Source organism: Zootoca vivipara, chromosome 12 (assembly GCF_965207765.1).
Source record: "Zootoca vivipara chromosome 12, rZooViv2.hap1.1, whole genome shotgun sequence".
In the NCBI taxonomy this organism is placed as follows: domain Eukaryota; kingdom Metazoa; phylum Chordata; class Lepidosauria; order Squamata; family Lacertidae; genus Zootoca; species Zootoca vivipara.
Genome location: NC_142595.1, coordinates 22060468 through 22078154, shown reverse-complemented (window position 1 = coordinate 22078154; position 17687 = coordinate 22060468). Strand labels below are relative to the sequence as shown.

At 46.4% G+C, this 17687-nt stretch overlaps 1 long non-coding RNA gene across 3 annotated transcripts in view; it reads right to left on the bottom strand.

Annotated features, from left to right (window-relative positions):
* Nucleotides 1-293: 293 nt before the first annotated feature.
* The window catches only part of LOC148683819 (uncharacterized), a 45825-nt gene continuing 28431 nt past the window's right edge, over nt 294-17687 (bottom strand). Inside the window, exons 3-4 of one of the 3 annotated variants that reach the window (XR_015946571.1) lie at nt 11785-11960; nt 294-1295 (exon numbers count right to left, since the gene is read on the bottom strand). This is a non-coding gene — a long non-coding RNA (uncharacterized LOC148683819). The remainder of the gene's footprint in view (nt 1296-11784; nt 11961-17687) is intronic. The other 2 variants (XR_015946572.1, XR_015946570.1) reach the window with 2 other exon arrangements.

Below are 17687 nucleotides of genomic sequence, written 5' to 3'. Positions count from 1 at the left end.
GAGTCAGAAACAACCAACCATCATTGCATAGCTAGGCCTCCCCTGCCCATGTCTTTTTCAGAAACACTGGTTCTGTATTGCTAGAGATACAAGAACATAGAATCTCAATCGTCTCTCCGTCCAAAAGGCAATAACATTTTCCTAATAAGAGACTGTTCCTCTGTCGACCAGCACCAACCTCCCCTAACCTGGTGCCCTCCAGATGTTCTGGACCAGAATTCCCATTATCGCCAGCCTGACCAACACCCAACTTGGCTAACCAATACAATCCGTAAACACAGGGTGCCCATGGGTAGAGATCACATGTGCTGCAGACCTTGCATTCAGAATTAACAGCTTTGGTTGACTCTTCCAAGTAAGTCAAGCTACATATTAGTCAAGTCGTTTTATTACGGTCAATGACCAGTAGAGCTAGCTGTCAGGGTCCCTAGCAAATCTGATTTGGAAGAGGGGAATTAATTCCTGCCTCCGGCATAGTGATCAGACCCCAAGTGAAAGAGAAACATATCCAAGAGGGGGTTTAACCTGCATGGCTTTTACAAATAATTCTTGTTAGTTTGGTGAGGGTGTTGACAATTTTCTCTTGGAAATGCCAAGTCCCACTTGTAGAGTTTGTCAGGGAGATGAATTTACAATTAAAACAGTTTAACTTGTTGAGGCATCCTAAAAAGATAGCCATTCCATGCGTCACCTGGCTTCCTTAGACAGATCTAAAGGTTGAAAAGCAGATGGATCAGAGGCAGCCTTGTAGAAAATCCTGTGACAATTTTCTGTTTTTCAATGGTTGAAGTCTACCAGCTGAGGCAGCCACTGGCCTCTGTCTAAAGAATAGACAGGTATCAACTTTATGTACAAGCACACACATTCTTGCCAAATTCCAAATAAGACATACCACCAAATGCAAAAGAGTATAAAGTTTTTGTTTTTGTTTTAAAAAGGAGGGGGAAACCAAGCACATGAATGCCTTCCTAAAACAAAAGCTCAGACTTCACAATGTAATAATAATGATAATAACAACAGAATTGTACTTATTAATATTATTATTAAGTTTGTTGTACTGATGAAGCCAGTGGCAGAGATGAAATATGCATTTATAGGAAATAAAACCACAGAGGGGCAGGTGTCTGGCTGATTATTCAACAGCGCTCCCAGCAGCACAGGCAGAAGGAATTGAGACACTCTGCAAAACTGTAGCCCCAGATGGTACCCGCTAGATTGGTTAATCAGCCATGATCTTTTTCTAGCAAACACACGTGGGGTTGAAGAAATGCTGCTCTCCAGCCTCTCTCCTCTCGCTGCAGAGAAAGAAAGAGCGAGCATTAATGGTCTTTTTGTATAATACAAAATAAAATAACAGCCTTGTCCCCATCCCCTCCCCCAAACTCCAAAGTGCACCAGCCATAATTTATATTTAATGCAGCATGTCCCCCAAGGGCTGACACAGCACCAGTAGAGCAATGCCTTGTCTTGCTGGAGGTGTGTGTGCGCGCATGCACACACAAACACACACACTCTTGTTTGCTACTGCAAACAGCTATGGTGAGGGTTTTTTTTTTAAGCGCTTGCCTGAATGAAAGCAATTCATTCCACTGATTCAGGACCAAGCTGAACATTAACAGTTTTATATTTAAACCCAGGTCAGTCACAGGTCACATGGAAAGCAAGGAAATTGAGAGATTTTTCATTTTTAGGCATACAGTTTTTACCTTCTCCTTCAAGTGGTTTCTTCCTTAGCTAAGCTTTGACACAGGACATAGGCTCAGCTGGGAGAAAAGCACTTCAGGGTGGGAGTTAGTGAGTGTTAGATAGCAAGTTGAAGAGAGAGTGGGGAAGTTAGGGAGTCATTTTATTTGTTTATCATATCATTTGTTAGGGAATTGTAACATTAGTTAGGGATGTGTAGCTGTGAGAAAATCACGACACCTTTTAATATGTAAGGAGGACTTCTTAGTAGTCCTTGTATTCTGATTCTATGAAGATTTAGAACCCTAGGACACAATCCCTCCCCAGTCATGGTTGGATTGTTTCAAAATGATTATCATCAGGGCCAGTTTAAATGCTTCAGGTGAAATGCTTGCCTCTTCTTTTGTTGGTATAATTATTACAACAAGGCCATCTCCAAGTTTTGGAGGGTGTTTTGACAATATGTGCTCTGAGTCCAGCTCTCCATGAGATGCGCATGATAGCAAATTCATGTCAAGTCTGGTGGTGTTGGATGTCCCAAGTTAACAGCAGCATGAAGGCACCACAGCCCCGGTTTCTCTCCTATTCCCCATTCTGTCCTTGGTTGAAAACGCTATGCAACCTATTAAAGAAGTGCCAAGTTCATCCTCTGGTATGTGAGAAGAAACCAGAAACCAGAGTCATTTTTGCGAGGCCGGATGAACACGACCGGTTCTAATAATTTGGTGAGGAAACATCCTGTGTGGAGGCAAGGGAATGATTGTGAGGCCACTGAGAATCTGACTAATTGGGTAAGTAGGAGGTAAATCCCTGATTTGAGAAGGCCTTGGAGACATCCCTGTTGAAGAACAGAGATGATAATTATTTCGCTTTACTACTGACCTTTCCCAACAGGGTCACTCGGTTCATCTATTATTTTGATAGTGAAGGAACCAAAGAAAAAACTACCAATTAAAAGTTTTCCAGAACCTTGAAACCTGAAGGAAAGGTACCATCACCAACTTGCCCACTGCTTTTAAAGTTAAAGCCTTTTAGTGTCAGTGTAGTTCAGCAGTTAGATTAGGAGCTACCACTGTGCCACCCACAGACACGCACGTGCCCACAGGGTCCTACCCCACTGAAATTAGGCTTGAAACAAGCATTCTGTTGCAGCCAACAGATGGCTATGGGAAGCATACAGACAGGACCTGAGAGAGTCACAGCACTCTCCCCATCTATGGTTTCTAGCAACTGGTTTTCAGAAGTATACTGCCCCCAGTGGTGGAGGCAGAACATAGCATCAAGGGTAGTACAGTGCTTCCCCCTTTTAAAGGCATAGTCATAAAGTAAGCCGTAGCAGGCTTTTTAAGCATTTGTTAAATAGAAGACACCCCCTGAAAATAAGCCATACTTCCGCGCTGCACCAGTGCCGTCTTAAGTGCCCCAGGCGCCGTGGTGCGCCGGATCCTTCCGGCGCCCTCCCGCCCCATTTCCCAGTGCGGTGGGCGCAGCTCGCGGCGCCCTCCTGGCGGGCCGGCGCCATGGTGCCCTGCGCCACCCAGCCTGTACATAGGGCCAGCCCTGGCTGCACAGAGTGAGACCGCGAGTGCCCAGCCAGCCAGCGGGACCCAGCACGCTGGCCACAGTAGGAGGAGGAGGACGTCTGCCTCTTTTCGGGAGGAGGAGGCAGACGTCCGGAACCGGCACCTGCAGCCAGGCCCGGCGGAGGCAGGTCCGCTGCTCGCCCCTGGGGGCTGTGGAGGCGGCTGGGCGGGGAAAGTCGGAGCCCAGCCGGGCAGCAGCAGCAGTGGGAAGATGAGGACGGTGCTGCTGCTGGCTGCGGCCGGAGGAGGCAGGCGCCCGAAAGCGGCGGCTGCTGCAGCCCCGACTGCTGTTGCTGCTGGTCCAGGTGGAGGCGAGCCGCTGCTCGCCTCACCCCTGTGGGTCGCGGAGGAGGCTGGGTGGGGACAGCTGGAGCCCAGCCGGGCAGCAGCAGCAGCAGCGGGAGGACGGCGCTGCTGCTGGGTCCCGCTGCCTCGGGACGAGCGGCGCTGCTGCGCTCTTTGTCGGGGCTGCAGCAGCTGTTGCTTGCAGGCGCCTGCCTCCTCCGCCGCCTGAAAGCGGCGGCTGCTGCAGCCCTGACAAAGAGCGCAGCAGCGCCGCTCGCCCCAAGGCAGTGGGACCCAGCAGCAGCACCGTACTTGTCCTCCCACCGAGGACACTGTCTTATATTTTTTAATATTTTTTTCTTGAGTGAAAAAAATATAAGACAGTGCCTTAAAATGTGGGAAACACGGTAGCCATTGATAGCTTTATTCATTGAAGTAAATAAACAAGAATTAACGGTGAAAGAAGTGAGTCTAGAACAGGCACCCCCAAACTTCGGCCCTCCAGATGTTTTGGACTACAATTCTCATCTTCCCCAACCACTGGTCCTGTTAGCTAGGGATCATGGGAGTTGTAGGCCAAAACATCTGGAGGGCCGAAGTTTGGGGATGCCTGGTCTAGAATACCCCCCACCCCCATCATGAACTGGCAGGACACCAAGGAAGGGGGAGAGGATCCTGGCAAGGGGTGTAGCCACGATTGGGACCCACCAGGACAAGCTGAAGATGGGGAACGGGAGGTTGGGGATTTAGAAGGTACTCAAGGGACACCAGTGGATGTTGAAGGAGCACCCGACAGTTCAAAGAAGCCTGGGAAGGCAGACACATCACCAGAACCAGAGGTGCCCCCGTCTCAACAAACGGCATGGGCTCTGAGGTGTCAGGAATAATGGGAAGAGCCTGAGGAAGGCAAGAGACCACAGCCCAGCTTACTTGTTGCTCAGGTGAAGATCCTGGGACTCGTCCTGTAGGAGGTTTGTGGCCACCAAGCTTGATTAAGCTCAGGGCAGGTGAAGATCACGTGCTTTCTTAAGAGGAGAGGAGACACAGCTGGAGCAAGCTCAGGTGCATCAATAATATTGGGAGGAATAAAGGAGAAGTAAGGCAGACACACTGTTTCTGATCAACTTTCACTGTAGGTGGACCATGGCTTGGCTGCTTCAGGAATACCAATGGACTGCTATTTCAAAACTGAACTTAGGATTCCAGCCCTGGATCATCTTCTGAGTCCATTGGGCTGTCTGACTGCTCTCTAACGTTGCCTTTGGGACTGTGTGCACTATCGGGACTTAACTCGGAGTATTTCCCTGCCTTCTGCCTTCATATCAGAATAACAAAAAACAAAACAAAAACCATTTACTGAGAAGTCTCTCCATTTACTGAGAGCCTTGCTGGCTACTGCTTGGTCTCAATACTAGAAGAGAGAGAGGAAAAACTTCTGCAGACCCAGAAGAAACACCCCACCCCAACATCCACAGAATGAAAATGTACCTGATAGGTCAAGTTGATTGAAATGGAAGGCACAATGCACCTGATTGGTAGGCAGCTCTTCAGAACCGCAGCACATCCCCTAAGTTACTTAATGGGCCCTGAGGGACTCCTCTGATTGGCTAGTGCTACTGATCAGGGAACTGAAGGGCACAAAAGGACAAATGGAAAAGCAGGGAGTCCTCTAACCTTGCTTAACCCTTTCCTACCTATAAGTGAGAGTAGCTTCTCCTCCTCCTCCTTCAAGTGGGAACTGCTCTCCCTAGTAATGTTTTGTGATTGGCGGTGCTGTTCAGCCAACACCCTTTAAACCTCTGGCAACCCTTTGAAAACCCCAGCAGCACTTACTAGACTGGTATGAATGGTGGCAATGGTGGTTTTCAATCTTCCTCATCACTGGAGGACACGAGTACAAACAACAACAAGGGGGTGGCTGTGCTTCAGACAGGTACCCCAAAGTGCTTTCTCAAGCGCCAACTCTCCACAGGTCTCTAAGGTCAACGCAAAGACTCATGGGATTGCTAGCTGCCTTCCTGCTCTTTTTGCACCATTTTTGCAGCTTTCCCGCTCTTTGGGGGCCATTCTTGCCCTTTTTGCAGTTTAAATTGACTTATTTAACTATTTCACGGCGCTGTGCCTATAGTGTGTGTAAGTGGGGAGATGCCTGTATGTGAGAGGGTAGGTGGTTGAGGGATGATTTTTGGCTGAGGGCTGGCAGTGCCCTATTTGCCCAAATGGATCAGCCTCCACTGTTTGACACAATATGGGTGCCTTTCCCAATGCAACTTGGAGATGCTGAGCAGAGTGGTTGGGAGCTGGGTTGAGGTATTCAGAACCTGTAGAGAGAGGCTGGAGTTATTAAGACTTGTTGTTCTTTCCAGTGATCTGTCCATGGTCCTGCAAGCCTTGTGGCTGGCTGGCCTTCATTAGGCCCCTACCAGGATCCCTTTTCTAGGAGTTACTGCGTCTGAAGCCTCTATGGCCCCCCTCCGCCCCCCAGGCCAAGCTCATTACCATACCCATTCATTGATCCTACTTCTCTCCAGGACCCCAGACTGTTAACTGGACCCCCTAACTGACTGGCCATGTTTGCGGTTTGTCTCCTTCACCCAGTGGTACACAATGTGTATCTATGTGTGTGTTTTGTGTAATGTATTTTGCTTTTACTACTCAATTTGAAGAACACAGAGATGTAAAGGGCACTCAAGTTCACATTGGACTGTTGAAATTTTTACTTAGCACCCCTTACCTACATACAGTGGTTCCTCGGTTTTTGAACATAATCTGTTTTGGAAGACCATTCGAGTTCTGAAACGTTTGAAAACCGAAAACTCATAGCCGACAGCTAGGCCTCAGGATCTTGCACTCAGCAGAAGCCACGTGGTATGTTCGACTTCTGAGGCATGTTTGAAAACCGAAGCAGTTACTTCCAGGTTTACGACATTTGAAAACCGAAATGTTCATCAATGGAGATGTTTGAAAACCGAGATACCACTGTATTTATTTTGCTTTGAAAAATAATCAGATATGCCACCCCACGCCATCCACTCCATATGCGATTGGGATACAGCCATCTTTAAACGAAAGTGTCTATCACTGTAATGTCTAGTTAGGCTCTGGCTCAATGGAATCATACCTAAAATAAAATAAAATAAACTATGCATTGCCTACATACACTTTCATTCCTGCGTTTGCAGACTTTAAGGACTAGAATATTGGTGTTTGTTTTTTTAAAGAGGACACTCCCATGTTTCCATTAAAGGCACTGCTGCACTTATTTGATGTGGTCACGCAATTGCAACATCTGCAAATCCTTGGTCATGCCTATTTCGCTGTCAAGATGCAGATGGAGAAGACCTGGCAACACCTGAGCAATGCAACATGTGGCTATATATCAGGAGACAGCGTTCCATTTTACAGTGCCACCTTTACTTTTGTCAGACAACTGTGGACTTCTAGACCACAGATTCAAGTTCTGATGAGAGAATACAAAAGGAAAATACACAAGGAGAATAAAAACCTCAGGCCTGATTCAAAGGTCCAATTCCAGCCACCCTGACACAAGATCAAATAGGAAACACCTTGCAATGCTTTTCCAGTGGGTGTCGGCTTAGTTGCATCTCCAGAGGAAACAAGATTCATATCCAGAGCACTTGCTTTCAGGGCTAAATTCTCCCATAGCACATATATAGGGCCAGCGCTACCATTGGGCAAAATGAGGCAGCTGCCCTGCTCTGTGCCTCCTAAGCTGGCCTACCTACCTCAGCTATAGTAAAACAGGCTGTCCCATCACCAGTCTGGTGCAGGAAGATTCTGCTACCAGTCTGGTTGACTTTTGTACATGGAATGGGAGAGAACCATCTTGTTCTTTGCCTCAGGCTGCAAAATGTGTTTGGCCAACCCGAAACTTAAGGAGGAGCTCTCCACCAGGTGTAGCGAACCTTTGGCCCACCAGATATTGCTGAACTCAGCCACAGTAAGCATGGCCAATGGCTATGGATGAGGGGAGCTGTATTTCAACACCTATAGGGCCTCGGGTCCCCCATACCTGGTCTAAGAAATAATGCCGCAACACAGGTAACCCACTGGCAGGGCTATGGTGAGAAAAGATGTATTTTTTCAAAACCGTAGCCCTCCAACATCAATATTTCACTCTCCACAGCAGTGAATAAATATTTGAAAAGAAAAGACCTGCAGCCAACAATTTAGCTGATTTGTTCCAATCCGTACAAAATGTGGGCTCCCTACCTCTTTGGCTTCCCTTCTTGTTTGGCTCCCTGGCCCAGAAGTCTTGGTCTCCAGAGCTCCCTTTCCTCTCCTCTCAATTTCTCTTGGCATACAGCCCTTCCTCTCGCTATAAGTGAGGTTTGCGGATGTCATCCTTCTTTCTCCTTGTAACTTCCTTTCCCAACACTACATAAGAAGAGCCCTTCTGGGTCAGGACCAGAGGCTGATCTAGGCTGCTTCCAGACAAGTGTTTACTGTAGGATTGGTGCTCCTCATGCATGCAAGGGTTTTGTTTTTTTTGCCGCATCTGCACAAGATCATTGCCTCCTTGATCATTGAAAAAATCTCCACGCCCTTATTTAATTCTGCTGTCTGTCTATCATCTATTGCATTTATAGCCCATCTTTTTCTTCAAGGATCTCAAGGTGGTGTACATGATTCTCCCTCCCTCTCATTTGATCCCCACAACAACCCTCTGGTGTAGGTTAGGCTGAGATGATGATGATGATGATGATGATGATGATAATGTATTACTTATACCCCACCCATCTTGCTGGGCCTCCCCAGCCATTCTGGGTGGCTCCCAACAGAATATTAAAAACACGATAAAACATCAGACATTAAAAACTTCCCTAGAGGCAGTGACACAGTTGTTAGCATAAATCCTCTGCATGGCACAGATGCTGCATGTGGCTGAATGTTTACTTTATATGATTGCTGTAACTTTCCCACACAGGAGCTCAAGCTGTAACCTGATCTCCTGTCATGTGATGTTCTTTGTTCTGTTTCTACTTTCATTTTCTTCTGAACGGAGAGTGATGGCTGAACACTTAAACCACACTCTCTGAATAAACGTAGATTAGCACCTACGATTGTTTGCTGTCTTCTTTACCGAAGCCAGTGGCAGTAGTAAGAATATTGGTGATTTACACCCCAATATTCTAACAACAGTCACCCAATGATTTTCATGGCTGAATGGGAATTGAACCCTAGTCTCTCAGATCCTAGCCTAATACTCTAACTGCACCACACCTAGTTCACAATGGCACACTATATTGCATTGTATCTATATTTATTTATAAATGTAAAAAGGACATGTTTGTGTGTCCGGACTTTTCTCCGAAACCGCTGGACCGATTGCGTTCAAATTTGGAGATGTCACATGCCAATATGCGAGTGTTTGTATGACACACTTAGGCCAGATAAAACCCCCCAAACCCCCAAACCCCATCTTCTAGAACTCACAACTCACCCTAAAGAGCATGCTGGGAAATAGAAGCCAGAATCAACGTCTCCAAGGGTGGGGCAAGAGTGTGACGTTTACAACAGCCACAGGCAAACCAGGCCCCACTGACGGCAAAGACAGGCCAAACCCCACAGCGCCATCGGAGGCTGGCCGGCCCTCACCGCCTCTGCTGCCTCCCCGAAAGGCCCGCCACAGCCCGCCGCCGACTCCAGCAACAACGGCGCCACAACAGATGGCCCAAACCCGCCCCACCACCGCAAAAGAGACGGCCCGATCCTGCCTGCCCGCACCGCAAAAGAGATGGCCCTAGCCCGCCCGCCTGCCCCGCAAAAGAGACGGCCCAATCCCGCCCGCCCCGCAAACCGCCGACATCGGAGGCCGGACGGCGCTGCAACAGTGTCCGAAACAGGCCGGACCCCGGGGTGGGGGGGAGGAGGGGTCGGGATAGCACATTGGTCAAGACAGGGGGGGAGGGATGAATCAGGAAAGGGGGGAAGAGGGACCCAGATACCTCATGGGTCTGGACAGCCTTGGGGGACCCACAGGGATGACCCACACTGAAGGTGGGAATCTGAAGGGGGACTCTGAGGGCCCATTTAACAGACTGAGCCACAGCAACGCGTGGCCAGGCCAGCTAGTATCCTATATTGTGATATCTCAACAACCTGTTTGCAGATTAAGCCTCTGTATCACATCTAGTCCAGCAAAAGGTTTCCAACTGTGGCCATGTATATGCTCCAGGAAGTGAGAAAACATGACCTGAAGGCAAAGTTTGCGCTTGACACCCAGCAGCTGGTATTCAGAGGCGTACAGCCTTTGACTGTGAAGATTCCCCTTAGCTTTCTTCTCTTCTGACGTGAAGATAAAACTTTAAAAGTGCCTAGCACAAAAGCCCCTGTACCCAACTGCCTTCAGTTTGTCAGGTTTCTTACCCAGCGGCCCTTCTCTCATGTCTGCAGTTTTCAGATCAGCAACTGTTATGAGATTTGGCAGGATTCAGGTCTTCAGAAGGTGCGACCTCTCCTACAAATTTAATCCAGTTCTACCCTAAAATATCAGACTTTAGAGGTGCTCAATACAAAAACTGCAGGATCTATTTCTCTGTACTAGGGCAAGCTTCACCCACTTTGGAGGGGCTAGTGTGTTTGCAAATTTCATCCATTTCTGCCAAAAGGGGAGGAAAGTCAAAAGTGCCCCCCCACATTTCCCAGAAATGAATTGGGGCAGGGAAGAGGTAAATCAGCTTTGAATGGACCATCTGAGTTAAATTTGGTGGTCTACAAAGTGATTTGGATGGGAGGGGGCTATTTTCCAAAGCACCCAATGGAGGTCTGAATTGAATCTTATGGCCTTAATTCCTATTTCCGGGTGCTTGGGATCCCTACCCTCACCAAGTCATTCCCTTCCATCCCTGCATTATTATTCTATCCACTTTCCTCCAGAAGGGAAGGCGGAGCTCCTGTTCCATTTCTTCCTTGTTCTGTCCTTTTTCTACCAACAAGCTCATCCCAGCAGTCATCCTACGCATGCAGCAAGAAAATCCAGCTGCTTTGAACAAGATTCACTTTCTTCCTGGAGTTTTAAGAGGATTTTCTCATTAGAACGTGCAGCTTTGCTGATTATGGAGAGGCGGCTGAAGACTTAAATCCTTGGCTGACCATCCAGACCCCAGGTCTGTCCGTCTGGAACCGAAGCATGTTACGAATTCCCTATGAGTGGATTTAGGTGCTCCTAAAATGACCTTTTTTTACCATGCTGCTTAACACACACCCCTGCTATTGAAACCCTCCCTTTCCACTCAAGGCTTGCACAAAGATGGGTTTCCCTTTTCTTGCAAACTCCCAAGCCGCAACCAGAAAAAAATCTTGTTAGGTGCTGAGAACGTGTCATCTAACCGTTTGCTGTCGTCACGTTGTACAAGATAGAGGTTAAGAAAAAGGAGCCCAAATTAATTTAACAGGCAAATTGAATTTCAGCTCATGAACATAGTAGCTGCTGAGATGTGAATATCCCACAAGGCATTTGAATTCTGACCACAGACGCTCCACCATCTCCCCATCATGACATTTTGTCACATCTTCAGCACAAGGGTTGAGCTTCCTTTTCGAGTCTAGTGGGGTTTTATTGGGAGGGGGGGTTGTCTTTGGACAATACACCACCTTCTTTAACCTGGAAGAGTTGGAGTGTACAAACTCAGAATCTGCTGACACTGCATTTGACCATCCTGGGTGCTCGGTGCCAAAGGAAGGACGGTGGTGCTTCTGGGATGGTGGACCCTTCCCCCCATTTTAGGGTCCTGGCATGTAGCCACCTTTGCCTACTTCTGGAATGGGTCCTGTTGAACCTAGTCAAATTTGGGAACTGATGTAGTGTGATGGGAACTCCCGCACAAAGAATCCTTGGCTGGCTCTGATCTAGGTCCATATCAGTGGTAACATTCTTTTCAGATGGTAGTTTGCCCTGATGCATTTGGTGGGGGCTCCTCACTGCACAGAGTGGGCCCTGGACATCTCCCCCAAAGTCTTGCCCTGACAGTACCATAAACGGTCTATCTAGTCCACCTTCATTTTTCCAACAGTGGCTACCCAGGTGCCAAAACAGGACATGAGGGCCACAGACCTCCTCTGTTCCCACTATCTGACACTCAGAGGTATACTGCCTCTCATCATGAAGGTTCCATTTAACTGCAGATAGATTCGTCCATCATGAAATTTGTTACTTTAAAAAGTTATCTATGGCATCGCTAGGGGATTTTAATATATTTCTTTAGCAAACCTTGATCTGCATGGCACCGTCTTCATTCTATATTTGCTGTCATTATGTTGTCCCTTTTTGCAGTATCTAGGAGTGTAGAATCTGCAGGTTCTCTCTCCTTCTGCCTTGCCTTCTACCTTTTGTGGCCATTCCAATGAAGCATTTCTTTCTTCAGAACAATGTTCTTTTTTCTTTTTCTGGGGCAGAAAGAGATTGAGTTAAAATAGCCATTGCCTCCGCCATTTAATTAATTTAATCTGTGGGCTTGCAAGGGAAGAGATCCTAATAAGATTAGGAGTGAAGGAAAGAAAGAAAGAATGTGATCAGTATTTCTCCCATAAATGCCATCTTAACAATGAGCTCTGCAGCAGCAAGATATCGGAGAGCACATTTTGGGTCACCTTGTAAATAAATAATCTTACGGTCCAGCAGTCATTCCTTTATTATTATTAGAATCAAAAAGTATGTTATAAAAGATACTCAGATGTGGAAATTAAGACTCTGAAAGCTAGTTGAAAAAGCAGTAATATATGCAGACCATCATTTTTGCTTGTTGCCATAGTAAAGGCTAGTTATCAGGGTTAACTCCACACCACAAACTTTTTAATGACTAAAAATGTTGATGCAGATGTGATCCATGGGATCTTTGGTGTTGTCAGAGGTTCTTGCGGCTACTCTTGAGTAACGACGCTCCACACCTGCTTGTCTTTAAGGTGTTTTTTATTGTGCATTCTATTTACAGTGCAAAGTCTCTGGAAAACAATATCTCTATTCATCCCAGGTGCTTCCATGGTTTTAAGCTTGGTAATGATTTTATTACAGAGAAATTTCAGGAACAGACTGGAAAGGGAAGTTGCTGAATTGGAAATCATTACCAAGCTTAAAACCATGGAAGCACCTGGGATGAATAGAGATATCGGATTCTTATCTCATTATGCATGATCAAGCTTTCTTTAGCACCTCAGCCCAGGACTAATTGCAGCCATCAGCAGCCATTAACACCCATCTACAGGTTTACCACTCCCATCAGCCCATCTCCCATTCCCACCCACCCCCACCACCCTCTGTAGGCACCCTCTGTATATATATAGGGTCTGACACTTCTGTTTCTAGTGTATCTGAAGAAGTGTGCATACACACGAAAGCTCATACCAAAATATAAACTTAGTTGGTCTCTAAGGTGCTACTGAAGGAATTTTTTTATTTTAGTTCAGGTGAGGAATGCTCAGCCCAGACATGTCCACTTTGTTGTCTTAGGAGCTGCTTATCACCTCAGCCATCCATCTTAGACTTAATTTTAACCCCACTGTTTTGTTTTTAAAGGCACTGCTGCCTTTTTAAAGTCTTTGTATTTTGAGATTGTTCTGGTTTATTTTATTTGCACTTTAACTTGTTTTTGTATCATGTTACAATTAATTTAGTTTGAAGCCAGAGAGGTGTAAACATTTCTACAAAGATAAATAAATAGCTTCCAAGTATGAATGCATGCAGCAAAACACACACAAACAGAGGGGTGTGTGTGTGTGGTGGTGGAATTACAGTATATATGCAATAATCTATATGACAATCTGTATGTGAGCTACATAGTATTCCTACACAGTATTCTTTACACAAGTTGAAATGTTGCAGGGTTGAAGAAGCCCTAAGAGGGCTGGGGTGGGAATTAAAATTTTGCAGTACAGTAAGTCGATGTAAATTGGCCTCTTTTTTGTCCGTTCTTTTTGACTGCAGGTCTCTTGTATACTTGTATTCGTGTCTTGTTGAACACAACGACTCTTGTTCTCGAGTGGAGAGCAACGAGCACTTCTTTTTATTTTCTGCACATTTCTTTATTCCCATTTAGGGCAGGCTGGTACGGGGTATATATGCATGCCTGGCACGGAGGTGACCTTTTATCCAGGGCTGTGCAGCTGTGAGCAGCTGCTCTTTTAGGCTGGAGGTGAACAGAAGATTCCCCCGGCTGCAGCTGCGAAATTGGGGGTGGGAAGGGGGGTGACGGAACCCAGAGCATTGAAGAGACCTTCCTCGGGGTTCAGAGAAGGGACAACTCTTGGAAGGAGGATTGTGGTGGAGGACAGGTGCTAGCGATAGGCTGTGTGGCTCATCCAAGGTTGTAACCACACAGTGGCTATTTGTGAAGAGAGTGACTCCTTAAGTATTCCAAGTCCCTTCCTCAAACTGCATGTATATCTTGATTTTTTGAATTCTCTTGCAGCGGAATCTTACACATGTCTTAGCAATAGGTGAGTTCATAGGGTTGGACCCTAAACCTATTAAGGCTGCATTCCTTGCAGTGATTGACCTGAGAATAGGACCCATTGAATTCAGCACAACTTACTTCTGAGTTGACCTGTATGGGCTTGCAGTATAACTTACAATGACATAAGACAAAGCTATTTTCAGTAGCGGGGGTGACAAATTGCTATAATTTTAGATAGAAATAACAATGCATCTCACCATTGTTGTAGTAACACCATAGAGAGGAAGGCTTGGGACTAGGAGACCTGCATGGCCTTCTCAGTCTGCTGTCAAGGTGGTAATGTTGATGGGCAGCTTCAAGGTTCCTGCTGCTGTCCATTTTAGAGTCCTTTCTCTTTAAACTGGGCTTAGACTGAATATGGGATGTGGGTGGCGCTGTGGTCTAAACCACTGAGCCTCTTGGGCTTGCTGATCAGAAGGTTGGTGGTTTGAATCCCCGCGACGGGGTGAGCTCCCGTTGCTCTGTCCTAGCTCCTGCCAACCTAGCAGTTCGAAAGCACGCCAGTGCAAGTAGATAAATAGGTACCGCTGCGGCGGGAACTTTAATAGTGTTTCCGTGCACTCTGGTTTCCGTCACGGTGTCCCGTTGTGCCAGAAGTGGTTTGGTCATGCTGGCCACATGACCCGGAAAGCTGTCTGTGGACAAATGCTGGCTCCCTCGGCCTGAAAGCGAGATGAGTGCCGCAACTCCATTGTTGCTTTTGACTGAACTTAAAGGTAAAGGGGTCCTTTACCTTTACCTTTACGTTTACCTTTCCTCTAACAGACTTTCTAATAAGGAATTGTCTTCCTCTATAATGCAGGATACGTGACTATCCAAAGGATTGGGGTAGTATTATTTCAGACACCTTCATTTTAATTTCCCACAATGCCTTGGGGCAACACTAAATTGGACCCTCCAGGGCATGTGGAAATTTAAAATGCCTCCTGCCTGGATCACCATTGTCAATGAGCATCACTGCAGAAGGCCAGAGAGTGGTGGTGTCGTCATCTGTTGGCATAGGAGGGGGCCCACAGGAACGCTTCTAAATAAATAATATGGTTCATGTGTGGATACAGGTGTTTAGAGAGACTCTGGCTGTAATGAATGCGAAAAAGCCTGCAGTGAGGTGATGGTGGGGAGAGGATTATGCATGAGAATTTCTGCCCACATTTTAAAGCAAACTGACCAACTTGCATTTCCTGGACTAATATGTGAATTGGAATGCAGGTGTTATTTTTCACGGCTTCTCCAAATTTTGTAATTTTAGTTTATAACTGGGGGGATGACGACCCAAAGTGCATATAAGGTTAAAGTGCATACAAAAAGTTGGGTGTGTGCGTGGTAACATGCATATAGAATTGTGAAATTATGCTAAAAATAATGCAAACTTTTATTGTGTTTTAATGAAAAAATTGGGATGTGATGAACTTATGAATGAACACATTTGAGACTAATGTGGATGGGAAGCAGACAAAAGGCAGGGGTCAATACTTTGGTAAGTGTGCAGGGATCACACTATACAGCCAAAACTTGTGCAAGCAGCCCTGGTTTTTTCTTTTTCTTTTACAAGGACAACCATATGCATCTTATGCTGCTCATCAGGCCTTTAGATCTGAATCTTTGTTTTAAATGCTGGGCTGATATATTCTGTGCGAAGAGTCTTCATATAAACAGTTCCACAATTGGAAGATTTAAATAAAAATAAAACAAGGAAATTCACAGCCCTCTTCTGACTAAACTGTAATTGTGCTGGAGAGTTGGAGAACTCTGACCTCTGATCTGTGTTATTGCCCTCGTGGCTGGTGTGTGTGCGTGTGTGTGTGTGTGTGTGTGTGTGTATCTCTGTGGTGTGTCCATATTTAGAATGCTGCATGCTGTTCTTGTCTTTCTAAAAAAAATACTGCAGCACTAGAGAAGGGACAGAAGAAAGGCTTCTAAAGTCATCGGGGAGAATGGAGAAAGAAAAGCTTTTTTAAAACTGGTGCTTTTCGGTTAGGGAGAAAAGAAGGAAGGTATGTGATAGAAGCATGTTGCCAGGAGAGAGTGGATAGGGGGGAATTATTTTCTTTCTTTTTAGCATGTGAGAAATAACATTTGGGGTTATCCAATGAAACACTAGTAGGAGGTAAACGGAAGGCAGTGCACCTTATTGACTTGTGGGACTCATTGCTACAAGATGTAGTGATGACTACTAGCAAAGCAATTTTTACGTTCAGTGTTCACCATCCTCCACCACTTATTACAGAGCTTACTGAACTGAAACCAGTTCCTGCAGGATAGGGGGATTCTGGGCACTGGAGGTGGAAGGGGTGTGTTGTGGGTGCGGCCTGCCCTGGGTGTCATCCCTGAGGGGGATGACACCATTGTCCTGCCTCCTGGGATGTTCACTGTGGGCGGTGCCCCCCTGGAACGCAAGCCTTGCCTCGGCAGGTGGCTAGCCCCTCCCCCAGGAGCACAGCATGTGCACCGCTCCAGGTGCCGGAACAGCTAGCTCCGCCTCTGATTCTGGGGATAATTTCCCCAGCATCCTGCATTCCATGGGACACTAACCACAAGTATGGAAAGCATCAAGCACCTCTGGCAACCACAGATGCCTTTTAAAACCCATATACTGCCCTGTATCCACAAGTCCTCAACTTTCAGTTCTTACTTGGTAGCCTTGGGCAAGGCTTTATTTCAGACTCTTATCTAGTAAACAGAGTGAACTCCCGTGTGTGAATTCATCATTCAGTAACTGCAACGGCAATGGATGCAAGAAGAAACCAAATAGCAAACCTCCTAGCCCAGACAAAGCTTTCCTGTTGCCAAAATTGGCCTATCAATGAATAAATGCAGCTCATAAGCTATATACCATGGTTGCTGAACCTCAGATTTGTCTGTATGTCTGGGATTGCAGAAATATGAGGATTGCCAAGCACCCAGCAGGCCACAAACCTCAAATGCAATAATGTTGTGCAAAAACTTCACATAGTCACCTACTCACAAGGAGTATCTGTAAGCCAGATGCTGAGTGATGCATTTGTGAATCAGCTGTTGCAATGAATGAATGATCAGGCAGCGCTGAGAATAGGGCTTGAATGGAAATGTGAAGAATTTTGGCAGCGTGTAGTGTAGAGCTTTATGCAACTGCTTGGCCACTCACCAGAACTTCAACGCAACTGCCTTCACCTGTCTTGACAGTGGCAATGCATGCTTCCAAAGGCAGGCTGAGCTGTGCTTTGGTATCACAGAGAATTTTGCACCCAAACTCTACAGATCCACCCAGTGCACACTGTACCTCAGTTTGGTTGTGGGCTGCAGTTTGTAAAGGAACCCAAGCATTCATTATTTTGAGTTTTTGCTGGGTACGCTGGGTGGGCAAAAGTTGTTTGGGCAACATCAAAGTTCCAGCTCCCATGCCGCGCCAGAGGACACTGCTGCCAGGCTACATCTCTCTGTCTAAATTTCTGAGACTTGTACTGCTTGGCAGGAGGCAGTTATGAAAGAGAATTGCTAATTCAGTGCAGTTGTTTGGGGGCGATTCCCCTGAGGCCTTCTTGCTTTACTACGCTGTGTGCATATCCTTTACCTTCCAGAGATGCTGAAAAACTAGGTCAGTGGAGGGAGAGAGAGAATAGAATATTCACGGAGAAGGATATATGAATCGTGCAGGCAGCATGACACTCAAACGCAGCACAGGTCT